Source organism: Rhinolophus sinicus, chromosome 1, assembly GCF_057876585.1.
Source record: "Rhinolophus sinicus isolate RSI-liver-muscle chromosome 1, RSI-T2T, whole genome shotgun sequence".
Taxonomy (NCBI): domain Eukaryota; kingdom Metazoa; phylum Chordata; class Mammalia; order Chiroptera; family Rhinolophidae; genus Rhinolophus; species Rhinolophus sinicus.
The window spans coordinates 135,436,980-135,452,442 of NC_142501.1; the positions used below are offsets into that span (position 1 = coordinate 135,436,980).

General features: G+C 34.9%; 1 protein-coding gene across 3 annotated transcripts in view; it reads right to left on the minus strand.

Annotated features, from left to right (window-relative positions):
* Positions 1-15,463, minus strand: part of SLAIN2 (SLAIN family member 2) — a 70,729-nt gene that overhangs the window by 40,294 nt on the left and 14,972 nt on the right. The window lies entirely within an intron of this gene.

Below are 15,463 nucleotides of genomic sequence, written 5' to 3' on the forward strand. Positions count from 1 at the left end.
CAAAAACAAAAGGTTAACATTCATTACTAAACACAAGATTAAAAGATAGGGATCCTTTGGGATAGATTTAAATGGAAGAGGGGAGTAAAAAGTAATGGAGTATGTTTAAAATCACCCACATTTACTTTATGCACGGAAAGAAAATGACACTATACCCATCAATATAAATGTAAATCTCAAATATTAAATGAACCCAAATGAGGTCAACTGTCCAACCCTAAAATGTGTCTTACTTTTCTCCTTAATCTCTTTACAAAAACTACAAGGAAACATCTGTCTTTAAAATAATTTATTTTGTTTTCAATAGTACATGACTATCTCCCCAATATAATCATATCATTAAGTCTTATCTAGAGGCAGAATGAGGAGATAAATACCTTTTTTTCTACTTCCCAGGTCCCTTCCTACCACAAGTCATGCAAAAATCCACCATTAGTAATTCCTTCCTTTTTAGTTAAGCAGTACCCACTCTGTAGTCCTCTTTTGAAACGATGATGTCAGAGAAAAGCAATACTTTAAGTCATTAATTACTTAATATGAATCAATTCATAATATTACATCGATCTCAGGAAAGGGGAAAGGGACTTTTATAAGCTCCTGGGTAAGTTATACAAAAAGAAAAAGGGCAGAAAATAGAGCTAGGGTGTCTTTAAATTTCCTACTTCATAGTTTTCCCTCAGGTTAGTTCCAATTATTTTTTTATCAATTTTTAAAATTTAATTAGTTGGTATTATATTGGTTAGTTTCAGGTGTACAATACAGTGATTCAACATTTTTACACCTAACAATGTGATCACCTCACTAATTCTAGTAATCATCTGTCACCTTGTAAACTTATCACAATATTATTGACTATATTCCCCTTCACCTTTTTCACCCATCCCCCTCTGGTAACAATCTCTTTGGTCTCCGTTGCTGAGTCTCTTTTTGGTGTTTTTTTTGTTCAGTTGTTTTGTTGTTTCATATTCCACATATAAATGAAAACATACAGTATTTGTCTTTCTCTGCCTGACTTATTTCACTTGGTATAATACCCTCTGTATCCATCCATGTTTTCGCAAATACCAAGATTTCATTTTTTTACTGCTGCATAGTCTTCCATTGTATATACCGAGGGTGCCAAAAATATGTATACAAGTAGACTTCAGTCAATGTTGCTCAAGCAGTCGTTCACCATAATCAGAACTGTCTAGATGCTGATGGTAACCACTTTGAGCACCTCTTGTAATTGCAGAAGTCAAACGTGACTTTATTCATCTTTTGTTATCAGTATACATTGAGTATTACAATTTTAATACAGTTTTCCTTTCTTAAAATGTGTATACATTTTTTGGGGACCCTCTGTATATACCACATCTTCTTTAACCATTCATCTGTTCATGGACACCTAGGTTACTTCCGTATCTTGGCTATTGCAAATAATGTTGCAATGAACATGTTATGTCTTTTCAAATTAGAATTTTTGTTTTCTTTGAATACTCAGAAGTGGAATTGCTAGGTCATATGGTATATTCTATTTTTAGTTTTTTGAAGAATCTTTATATTTTCCATTGTGGCTGCACCAGTTTGAAATCCCACCAACAGTAAACAAGGATTCGCTTTTCTCCACATGCTCACTAACACATGGTACTTGTGATTTTTTATAATAGCCATTCTGATGATGTGAGGGAGATTAGTTCCAATTATGTCAATTAACATTACTTTATTTCAAATGTGACTCTGTATAAAATGGGTGAAGTTACTTGAATTCTAACGAGAGTGCTTTCTAAATTAAGACATTTTAAATGGAATTTATGAAGTAAACAAAATTATACTTTGATATTTCTATATAAATGTCTCAATAAGGCGAGGAGTTAATAATTTTCACATTTTACACAAATAAAGTTAGAGCAATAAAATGAAGTGTATTCTGGTATAAATATATCTCTATAGTACCAGAATCGACAAACTACTTTCTAATGGCAACATGTACATTTTCTATCCCTCTTCTCCTCTCCCCTCTCCATAACTTAGGTCTGTCCCTCACATCAATTACTTCGTTCTGATCAAGATCACCAAGACTAATAGGGTAAATCCATATATCGATTTGGATAAAAATGACACTGACTCCATTTATGAAGTAGCTTATTAACAATTCAAAATAAAAATGAAACCAGTGGGGTTCATTCTCTTTCCAACTTAAATACCACAAATGTCTCATAACAAATCTCTACTTCAGCATCCCAACTTTAATTGTGATAACTATCATGTACTGATATTCTATGTTAGCAAATATTTAGCAAGGAAAATCTCTATAGATGAATAACAAACATTAATAAAGACACTTTATGATATTATCACCACTCTTTCAATACGTAATTTCCCTGCACTGACTGGTTTCACACAATTTACCCACTTGACTCACGTGTATTTAGCATGTTCCTCTATTATTAGCCATAAAACTCATTTTAAAAAGTGCAAGAAACATGAATGAGCCTAAAAACACACTCAGTGAAAGACACAAAAGAACACATAGTATATGGTTCCATTTATAAGAAACACCTAGAAAAAACCATGGAGCAGAAGGTAGATTAGTTGTTGCCTAGGGCTGGAGGTAGGAAGGAATAGGGATGAGGTTTCTTTTTAGGGTGATACGAATGTTCTCAAATTACAAGGTCGTGATGATTGTGGTAACAGTGTCATGACTGCAAACAGACTAAATTCATTGAATTATACATTTTATGCTAAATAAATTACACAGGTATGGGTAGAATTTATAGTATGTAAATTAAATCTTGATAAACTGGTTTATAAAAACATTATAAAGTGCTTTTAGCATCATGAAAAAAACAGAAACTACTATAAACTAAATTAATTAAGCATCAATAATTCAAAATCAATTAAACTAAAACATCATCTCCTCTATACCCCATTTAATTCTTTCAGTTACAAAAGCTAAAAACTTGAGAGTAATTTTGGATTCCTCCATCTTTTTTATTTCCTACCCTCACCAAAAATCTGAACAAGTCCTGCTGATCGTACACGGATAAACTACCTTTCCCCCCACTATTCCTATATGTATTCCCCTACCTGGCAATAGAGAATGGTCCTTCTTCCATTAATAGTTGAAAGTTAATGTAGGACCTGTCCATTCCTAGTGATGAAAAGGGGGAGGCTGATTTACTAATCCTTGGGGTACGCCAACTATCCCCTCTCACTCTATTCTCTTATTTCAGTGCCCCATCACTACCCCCAAGTAATGTTTGAGGGCTTTGGTCCAATATGGTATTGGCAACAAATTATTCTTCAGTCAGGGAACCTTTGGTTGACTTTTCAAAGTACTTCTACACCTGTCAGAGGACACGAGCTCAGTTTTGCATGTAACAGGATCCTCCTTTAGCAAAGACCAAGGTGTTTCATTCCCTGAATTAAAAAAAAAAAAAAATCCCAAATAAAAGTATCTGCAATAACTGTAACATATGTATCTTCTCCTTTGCTCATTTCTTACAAATTCATAGACTTGTTCAAAATAATCATTTTACCTACTAAAAACGTTTTTTCACTCTGATACTTTCAAATTTCTTCAATAATAATATATGGTTTAATCAAGAGGGATTTATTTCTCACGGACACAGCCAGTTTACTGATGGCTAAAGGTTGAGATTTATCAAGTGTTTACTTGCCAAAATAACTTGAAACACTTTACTTCATTACTCTATTTCTGCTAAAATTAAGTCTCAGACGCCCAGTGGGGAGCTGAGCCTCCACCTCTATCCAGCATTAATGAGGAAAAGGAGGCCATCGCCTTTGTCCCCAACCCCATGTGACAGTAGGTCCCAGCAGGGCACTGATCTTACAGCCCATCCATCTGGAAGGAGGCAGTGCGAGCCATGCTCCACTTTTGCTGAAGTGGTATCAGCAGGGTCTAGCAGAGAGTTGAACATCCACCCCCATTCAGGCCCATACACGGCACCCTAAGTAAGGAAACTGTCTACTAATAAAGGAGAAATATAATTATGAGTCTCATAACATAATGCCCACAATGGCCAGGATGCAACTGGAAATCACTCACCATACCAAGAACACAAAGGAGGGACAAAGAACAGAAACAACTGAGTCAAACTGAAAACAAACAAATAAATTAAAAAAAAATAAAATAAAAATGACAGACAAAATCCAACCATGCCAAAATAATAACCAGAGAGTTGGAGTTTAACATAAGAAATATTATCAGAGACAAAGGGACACATATGAATAAATCAGGAAGATATTCAAATTAAATGTAAGTATACCTATTAACAATAGCAAAATTAAAAGGAAAAAGACAATTCAGGAATTTGGTTTGCAGTTTTCAATAGGCCCTCTCAATAACTAAAAAGGAGAACTGCATGGAGAATCAGTAAGGATACAGGAGATTTGAACAACACTATCAATCAACTTTACTTACCTAACATTTATGGGACATTCCACTCAATAATAACAGAATACACATTTTTTTTAAGTGCATACGGAACATTCTCCAGGACAGACCATCATCTAGACTATCATAAAAAAAGTCATTCTGAATTTAACAGAATGGAAATTTTCAGTCTTGTCCTCGGACCACAATGGAATTAGAAATCAACAACAGAAAGAAAATTTTGTAAATCCCAAATATTTGGAAATTAAACATCATACTTATACATAACCACAGGTCAAAGAATACATACAAGGGAAATCAGAAAATATCTTGAACTGAAAAAAAAAAATCTTGAAACTGAATAAAAACAAAAATATCCCAATAATTATGTGATAAAGCTAATGAAGTACTTACAGGCAAACTTATAATTTTAAACACATATTAGCAAAGAAAAGAGGTCTCAAGTTAACAATCTCAGTATTAAATAAAAAATAATAAGAGCAAATTAAACCCAAGACAGTAAGAAGGAAATTGTAAATATTGGTAGACATCAATGAAATAGAAAAATAGAGAAAAACAAGAAACCAGAGGTTGGTTCTTTGAAAAGATTTTAAAAATTGATAAATCTTCAGTTAGATTTATCTAGGAAAAAAAAAGAGAAAACACAAATTACCAAACGCAGAAATAAAGAGTGAACACTGCTACAAACTCTATCGATATTAAAAGGATTATAAGGGAATAATATTATAAGGGAATATTATGAACAACTTTATGCCAACAAAAAAATAACTTACATAGATTAGACAAATTCCTAGAAGGATACAAATTACCAAATGTAACTCAATAAGAAATAGAGAATCTGAAGACATTTATAAAAAGAAATTGAATTACGTGAAAAATGTACCTAGAGGGTATTATGCTAAGTGAAATAAGTCAGACTGAGAAAGACAAATACCATATGATTTCACTTATGTGTGGAATCTAAAGAGCAAAATAAACAAACAAACAAAACAGAAACAAACTCACAGACATAGAGAACAAACTGATGGCTGCCAGAGGGTAGGAGGATTAAGGAGCTGGGTGAAAAAGGTGAAGGGATTAAGAAATACAAATTGGTAGGGAATGTAAAGTACAGCATAAGGGAATATAGTCAATAATGTTGTAACAACTATGTATAGTGTCAGGTGGGTACTAAGCTAATCAGGGGAATCACTGCATAAATTATATAAATGTCTAATCACTATGCTGTCCACCTCAAATTAATATAAAATAATACTTGAATGTCAACTGTAAGTGAAAAAAATAATTTTAAAAATTGAATTAACAATTAGAAACCTTGCTTCAAAGAAAAGCCCAGGCCCAGATGTCTTCACTTACTAATTTGATCAATACTTAGAGTGGCCGGTTAGCTCAGTTGGTTAGAGCGTGGTGCTAATAACACCAACGTTGCCAGTTCGATCCCCGCATGGGCCACTGTGAGCTACGCCTTCCTTAAAAAAAAAAAAGAAGAAAAAGGAAAAAAGAATACCAATCCTACACAAACTCTGTCTAAATAAATAAATAAACAAATCTAATGGTGAAAGACTGAATGCTTTTCCTAAGACTGGGAACAAAGTTTAGGATGTACACTCTCATGATTTCAATTCAGTGCTGTACTGGAGTGTCTAGTCAGTACAGTTAAGAAAAAGAAATTAAGGGCATCCATATTGGAAAGAAATAAAATTGTCTTTATTCACAGGCAACATAATCCTGTATACAGAGAATCCTTTGTAGGAATCTACCAAAACAAACCAACAAACTAGAATAAAGGTATTTAGCAAGATTACAGGATATAAGATCAATAGGCAAAAAAATTCAATGTATTTCTATATATTTTCAATGAACAATTTGAATATGAAATATAACAATTTCATTCACAACAGCACCAAAAACATAAAATACTTAGGAATAAATTTAACAAATGATGTGTAAGAATTGTACACTAAAAATGATAAAACATTGCTGAGAGAAATTAAAGATGACAAATGAATGGAGAGATGTACCATGTTCATAGATCTGAAGACTCAATATTGTCAAGATGTCAGTTTTTCCAAGTTGGTCTACAGAATCAACACAAAGCCTAAAAAAGTCCCAGCAGGCATTTTCACAGAAATTGGCAAACTAACCCTAAAGTTATATGAAAATATAAAGGGCAAAGAATCGCCAAAACAATTTTGAAAAAGAAAAATCTTTTTTTTTTTTTTTTAAATTAAAAAATCTCTGGTCTTGCTCTTTTCTGATCCATTCTATATACTGCAGCCAAGTGTTTTCTAAAATATAAATCTGACTTTATTAATAGTCCCCTGCTAAAAATTCTATGCATTTCCTTTTGCCATTAAGATAGTTTTTTCCCAAAAAATGGCTCCCACAGCCCTTGAAACACAAGCAATGAAAAAGCTGTTTCTGTACTTTTTTTTTGGTTACACCCTCTTCCACCACCCAAAACTAAATTAACAGCTGTATGGTACTAATTTTATTTCTGGAAAGACCAACACTTTTGCTTCTAAGGTCATTTGTGCATGCTGTTCTCCTTGAGTAAAACAAACTCAGTTTCCCCTCTTGCTTGCCTCACCTTCATGCTCCCCTACCCAACTTCAGCCAGTCCATTCCTACTTTCGACTGAGTCTCAGCTTAAATGTCACTTCTTAAGGAAAACGGTCCTGAAACACCTCTCACAGGACTATTATCAGATGTCCCCACTATGTGAAACAAGGTGTTTTAACAAAGAATCTTTGCAGCCACTTAGATATGCCTTATCAAAAAGGAAATTTCCACCTCCCCTCATTCCAATTACAAGAGACTTACTTTATACTTTATTCATTTTTGTCCTGTTTGAATTTTTTGAGTTGGTATTTGTAAGTTGAAAAGAGACATTTAAAAAATGTGTCAGAGGTGATAAAAACGCTACAATATGGATGAACCTCAAAAACATTATGCTAAGTAAAAGAAGTCATCCACAAAAGACCACATATTGTATGATTTCATTTCTATGCCATGTCTTTCTATGCCAGGCAAATCTATGAGACAGAAAGTACACTGGTGGTTGCCTAGGATGGGAGAGGGGGTGGGGAAAAGAGGAATGGGAAGTGATACTAATAGGTACAAAGTTTCTTTTGCGGATGGTGAAAATATTCTAAAATAAGATTATGGTGATGGTTGCACTATTCAGTATACATAATAAAAATCACTGAATATTAAAAACCACAGTCTCTTTCAACAGGTTAATTTTTTGATACGTAAATTATATTTCAATAAAGCTGTTTTAAAAATCTTAGAAATAAATTGGCCTTTCAAGACAGTTTTTTTCCCTTAGAAAAATCCTTACAAAGGAATTAAACACCATTAAATATACTTTATGTATATTGTTAAATACTGAGAGAACTAGTAGAAATGTAATTAAGCATATGAATTATTATAAAACTGATAATAAAAAATCGTATTTTGTCCCATATGTCACACATACCTGTATAGTATGACTGGTGACAAAAGCAACTAAGAATATAACTTTATTATCTTTTAAAAGTGTGACAACTTTCAGTAATACAAAAATATATATAAATGTATGGAGTGATAAGAACCTTTCTCCCTTTACCAGCTCTATCCCCTAAAGTTATTTACAGTTTGGAGTACGTCTCTCCTGACATTTCTACGCACACACACATAGTAGACATATAATGAAATGATGGAGCTAAGAAAGGAGGGAGATTGGAGTCACTTTGGTGAATTTATGGTAACCAAAGTAATGACTTTTCATATTGTATATTCAGCTGAAAGTAGGTTAGTGAAGCTAAGGACAAAATTTAACTTTACTTAAGGTAAAAAGAAAAGATGTATAAAAAATTGTGTTGAAATAAATTTCTTTAGATTAGTGTGCAACTTTTTACAGGCCAAGGAAAATCATCCAGATTTTAATACCTCAAAATCATCCCTCTCTATTTATTGAGTAGGCATATTCAAGGCAAAAGAACAGAGCCTTTGTCTTCAAAAAAGTCTGATGCAGTAATCCCTGGCACAGTGATTAACATTTAGAGATGATCAAATATTTGCACCTGAATGAACACTGACTAAAATAATCATGATCACAATGTTTAAAAACACATATGAAAAAAAAGATAAAGAAAGCATACCAAAGTAAATAAGATCAAAGTGGTCATTCTGAGATTGTATTTTTGTTTTATTTTCATGTTGTTGTTTTTAAACTTTCATCAATAAGAGTATCTCTGGTTTTACCCGCAACCAAATATAATTTAATAATTCTATATATTAAGATACATTGTTTTATAATGACTTAACAATCTCTTAGTCAATGGGACAATAATAAATGTTATTATTTATAAGTTTACCAAGTGCTTATTACATGTCAGACATGATTTCACTATATCCCCTTTCAATCTTCACAATGATCTTACGAGACAGGTACTATTATAATCCCTGTTTTACAGATGAGGTCAGCTGAGACACAGTGAGATAAATGACTAGTCCAAGGTAGTGTAGCCATTAAGTGGCAAAACCAGGATGGCTCCAGAATCTGTGGTCTTAATGATTAAACTTTACTGCTTACTACCATTTTTAAAAAGAATGCACAAGACCCTTGATTCAAAGAGTTCAATAATCATTCTCACAGCCACTGCTGTTTCCTGCTCTCTTCTCCTAAGCCCTACCAACATAAAATACAAAGTTGTAATCAATCCCACTATTGCAACACAAAATCACAACTCAATGGAAGAAAAATATCTTCAGTCCATATATGTGTCATAAGAGTCTTTCTGAAATTTTAGATTGATCATTATGCCATTTATTATAGTATTTGGCCCACGAGCTTACTTCAAGGCATATACTACATTTATATGAAGAAATATAAAACACCCTTCTGGTGTTTAGAGGACTATCATCAGTGTTACCGATAATAATAGTAATTATTAGTAAGACAGATTCATTAATATAGTCTTAGAACAGAGCAGTGTACAAGTACTGAGGTGACATTAGCTGCAGGGTACATATGCGAACAGGTATGAGGACAGAACACAACGTGGTGAATCAAAACAGGGCTGAGCAAGCAGAGCGGACAGAAGAAAAGCTTTAAAGTAGTGAATCCCAATCTTTTAGACAGTGACACTCTGTGCTTCTATTTTCATTTCATGACTTTCTTGATTCTCATTCCAATATAGCTTTTTCTCTTTTTTTTAAGAAAAGTAAAACAATTTTGATATTGCCTGAGATGTTATAGAACTGAGGTTGGAAACTGCTTCTCTAGAAAGACAAACTTTCTAGAGAAGTGTTGAGGCCTAGCCATGCCCTGCTGGGAAACAATCGTTTCAGTGAGACCAACCTAGGCAGCAATCAGACACTGAGTTGTGTCTTTTTCAGAAAAGACATCAGGAAGCCTGGGAGTCTCAACACCAGACTTTGCAAATTGTGGCAATAGCTGCAAAGCAAGAGACAGTCTGTGTGGATATTAATACGTATCTTTTCTGACACAGCCACGTACAAAGAGAGCAGTTACCACTGAGGGCAGAATTTTTCAGTCCACAGAAAACACACATGGGTGTATGTATATAAACATATACACACACAGATATATGTTACGCGTGTGTGTGTGTGTGTGTGTGTGTAATTCACACTGATTCTTTTAGAGTACCACGCTTAATAGCTAACTTTATTTTTGAAATGCCTTAAACGGGGTCTTACCCTATAGAAGCCATGGCACTCATGGCTAAAAAGTCATAATTTTTAGCAAATAATATACCCTTCAAATCCCAGATAATAATACATATAGTGGCTTTTAATTGTCAACTAAACTTAGGTTTTAAAAATTAATATATTTTTCTTAATTATTGATGTTTCTGCAAAAATATCTGAGAAAAGGCATGAGCATAAAGTTAGAATCCATAAAACACTAGCAACAAAGGTTTATTGATACAATAAAGATTAAACAACTGTCCTCTCAGAGAATTTTCTATTTGCAGTATTCCTACAGGTTCTAAAATTAGTTTCATAAATTATTAGAAATTATTTTATCCATTTTGTGAAAGTGTGAACTAAATGGGAGGAAATCTAAACATATGTATTTAGATATACATATATTTAAATATGTATGTTTAACCTTAACAATAGGTTAGCCTAAAGTATCAGGTAATTGAAGTGCTGAAGAAATTTTGGCAATATTTTTATGTTATGTGCCAGAGTAGTAAGAGAGAATGGTACACTGTAGTCTGCTTATAGAACTGAAGTTAATATAATATTAAGAACTGTCCAGACATTCTCTTCTCTTTTTCTTTTGAGTTAAGAGAGAAAGAAAGGTAAGAGTGGGTACATGGGATACCTGAAGTAATGAGATGGTCAGAAAGCATAAAATCCATTTGGGGGAGGGATGGTGTTGTCCTGGAGAGAAAACCCAATCTAGTCCTCCATTGTTAGAGTTTGTAGTTGTGTGTGAATATGTATAAATTATATATATATGTATATATATATATATATATATATATATATATATATATATATATATAATTGTCTCTCATATGGGATTCTAAGCATCTCAAGGTCAGGAATAAGAGTATTTCACACCATCTCTTATGCCCCACCCTCACCCCCAAAGAAAACTGCCCAGTACCTAGTGGAAAAGGAACTTGATATTGCAGAATGAAGAAGATAATTATGAAGAATTTATAATAGACCACTGCATTCTTCCTGAAAAATTATAACCGTGGAAATTCTACAGTTATTCTTAAGTGTACCACTTGGTAACCCCAGCTGTAAGATCAGCAGAACTAAGTTTTTCCTATTTTAATTCATACCTGTTCTACCTTATTTGTTGCTTTCAAAATACTCATAAGAGGCAAAATGTAACCTATTCTCCAATCCCTTAGCTTTCTTTTCTTTCCTATCAGTTTTTTTTTCGTATCACTTATTAAAGTTGAATGACCTAAGCTAGAAATGATGACACGAGGGTCTGAAAAATACACATTATAAGTGTAAAAACTGAGTTCTATTTCCTCAGTTTCTGTATCATATGATTTTTGTTATTCTATCAACTGCTGCCTCACAAGACACAGCTAGGTATTTGTTCCTACTATTTTATTCTATGCTTATTAGAAAATTTTTTACTTTGAAGAAGTCTTTTTGTTTCTTGATAACCAACTATCGTTTCTTGGACATACATGATTTTCTAATAGTTCTAATCCTTCTCCTGGTGGCAGTCACTGAGCTCTAACTACCTACTACACACATCCCCCCAAAATCAAATATCCTCAAACAAACCTAAAATGGCACCATTATTTTTCCAGCCAACAAATGAAAATGTTTACGTTAACTTGGACTGTTTTCTTTCTCCATATACTCAACACATCCTGTCAATTCATTGCCGTCCCTCAAATCCATCCCTTTCATTTTCACTCACCTCAGTCGAGTCTAGGCTCTCATCTCACCCAATATAGATTATTATTATTACAATAATCTCAACTGGTTTCCCCATACTTACCAGACTTTCATCCTTCCGATCTATCCTCTACCCTCTACCACTCAGCTCTCTAAAAACACACATCAGTATAACATTATTTCACAACTCAAAAACTTTCCCACTGGATATAGTCCCAGCTTAATTTTCAAGATTCTGTGTGACCTGATCCAAAACTACATCCTTTAATCTTCTCTCCCAACTACTCCAGTACAAAACCCTTTTGTCCAAATAAATGTTCACTTTATGCATCATGGAGAGTTTAACCACAGATGTCTTTGTCCATAGTTCCTTTTCACGGGGCTGGGTGGGGGGTGGGGGGCGTTTTACTTTCCATTTTACTTGTCTAACCCAAGCCTTTCATGAGGCTTGCCAACCTCCACAGTTCTTCTGACTACTGCTTATCATCTTAACATAGTGCTCTACTCATAGCAGGTGCTCAATAAATGAGGTTTACTCTGAGGGTGACTATTCAGCCAGTTTGCCCAGAGAGCCCTAATTGAAGCCTGCTGTTCTGGCATCCTAGCACTCCTCTGACTCTCACTCTGTCCAGGTTTGTATAATAAATTACACAACCACTTAAGTTTTTCCTAATTTTTAGAACATTACTATTTTATGACTTAGAAACATAAATGAAGCAAAGTTACTAGCATATGATACTTATTCCTGAAATATAGCACTGTTTCTGGTTATGCTTGAAACCATCCTGTAAGTACGCTTTAAGGCAATATTTGGGGGTGATTTTGCCTGCAGGGAACATCTAGCAATGTACAGGCATTTTTGTTTGGCCAGGGATGCTGCTAGACATCCTGCAATGAATAGGACAGCACCCCCCACCCCACCAACAACAATGAATTATATGGCCCAAAATGTCACTATTTTCATATAAGAGTTAACATATTCAAAATATTTTAAATAATGTGGGTGTTTTATAAGAGGAACTAAACAAATTTGATCTTTAATCATTAACTTGATATGATGGTTTTTATGAAATCAATTATAAGTAGTTGGGATGAAATGCAAAGAATTATCACTACAGACTCAATACTTTGGTCTGAATTCCAGTTTTGCCACATGCTTCATGCACCAGAGGGTGATAAAGCTCAGAGGCTCCGTTTTCTAGCCCACACAGGTAGCTGTGTCTTCTGTTCCCATCTATTACTATGCCACACTGACCATTGCAAAATACAATTTTCTTCTTCTAAAGGGCCGGCCCAGTGGCTCAGGCGGTTAGAGCTCCGTGCTCCTAACTCCAAAGGCTGCCGGTTCAATTCCCACATGGATGGGCCAGTGGGCTCTCAACCACAAGGTTGCCAGTTCAATCCCTCGAGTCCCGCAAAGGATGGTGGGCTGTGCCCCCTGCAACTAGAAAACGGCAACTGGACCTGGAGCTGAGCTGCGCCCTCCACAACTAAGACTGAAAGGACAACAATTTGACTTGGAAAAAAGGCCTGGAAGTACACACTGTTCCCCAATAAAGTCCTGTTTCCCTTCCCCGATAAAATCTTTAAAAAAAAAAAAAAAATCTCCTAGACTTCACAGGTGATGGTCTCCAATGCAATGATCTAACTTTATTTCTCACTTGCTCCCTAACAAACTTCTCTTAAGTATCTCCACAGGCTTTCTTTACCCTACTCAAATGCAGCTTTTCCTATGCTTTTTGATTCTGACAGAACAGCAAGAAATACCCTTCCATCTGTACCTAAATCTTCCATCTGTACCTAAAACTCCCAACTCTCACATTCAAGTTCATATAAACCTTTCTTCTCTGAACTCTCATTGGTTTCAGAGAGAACGCAATTCCGTGTTCATTCTGTCTCCAATCTAAACTCTAAGCACCTTGCAGGCTTAGTATCACGCTCCACTCAGTCACGTAAACAGTATTTATGTAGCAGCTACCATTGGCCAGGCCCGGTGCTACACAGGAATTCAAAGATGAGTTAAGACAAACTAGGATATTATACCTCACATAGGACTGGTTGTCAGCCTCTCTCGTTCATTGGCTCTATTACCATCAAGACCTACGCTGCCCACTGATCAAGTTCCAAACCTGTAGATTCTGGTTTCTAGGATTCATCAGCTTCATAAATTTTTTGTTTCTTAATCCTCTTCAGATCAGTCCAGCTAAAAATAACCAATGGCAAATAAAAATTTCTCTATGACAAGTCAACACAAGACCTATTATCTCCCTCTTTCAGGGGAAATTAGCAGGCCCACTCAAAAGATATTCACATCCTAAAAATACTAAAGTACTCTTTCTGTGGCTACTAAGTAGTTATTAATAAAGACATACAATCTAATCTCACTATAATAAGATAGAGTACTAATTAGGCATGAAACGCATACTTTAAAAGCTCCTCACTAACTTGATAGCATCTATTAAATTCCATTCCTCAAGCTTATCAGCCTCACAGGTCATGTACACACTTAGCCTGACCCACCCCTACTTCTTATTCACACCTTTCCAACAAAACAACCCTTAACAGCCAGCCACACATAGTTGGGTACTTTTTCACTCTCTCAAGAGAGGAGCAGAAGCTCTTGAATGGAGTAGTGGAGAACTGTGTGGGAGGGGTTTCCTTCTAGTAAATTGTAGAAGTGAAAGATAGTTTAATTCATCCTCATAAATTCTAAACCTCTAATTTTTAACTAGACACTACCTCCCGCTTCATCTTTCCAAATATTTTCACAAATTTCCTATCAGATATTATGATACCACATTATCTTGCTTCTATTATTTCTCACATTTCAAGCAGATACAATCACTTTTTTCTTATTTTAACTATAGCCTTTTAACATCCTTAAGAAATTTCTATTTTATTCCAGAATTTGAACCTTTTCCCAGATCAAAGCAAACTGCATGTTTTGTATTTTTTGAGCCACACCCAGTTTAAAGACGGAGTTTAAAAGACTTCCTGTTAAATAAGCCAGTTTGTTCCTAAAGGTGTCCATTTCCTCCACAATTTAGATCCCCAAATGAAAGAGCCCAGAGGATGTGATTTTGTATAAATGGAACAGGCAAAATAAAAACTTATGATTTTCTAAAAGTTCATTTTTGCTACTAAACTAGCACAACAGGAGCCAACGGGCAGTGCACTTCGGCCAGTGTGAGTCATTACTGTAAGAAACAGGACATTACTGTACCTCAATCTACTTAAATTAAACACTACTTAATTCTGTTATTTACTATCAAATTGTCTCCTTTAAAAAAAAAACACCACGAAAAATGTCAAAATTAAACTAATTTACAGATACAGACATAGTCCTAGCAGAAGGGCAAGGAGGCAGGGCGGGCTGGGTAAGTGGAGCGGCAATAAGGAGCCCTTCCTTTGGGCCTGCAGGGCATCAGCACTAGGTTCCCCGGGAAGCCGGGCCCAAAACGTGCATGGAGGGAATCCCGGGGTGGGACTGAGAGGCGCCGCCACGCAGGGACCCACAAGGCTCACAGGATGTGCGCTAGATAGCTCTGGGGTCCTCATCTGACATTCTTGGAAAATAAATAAGTTTTGGGGCTCCCCATGCAAAAACAGATGACATACTTTATATAGGTAAATCTGATAAATTTGTTAATATTTACACTTGTGGAATTTCAT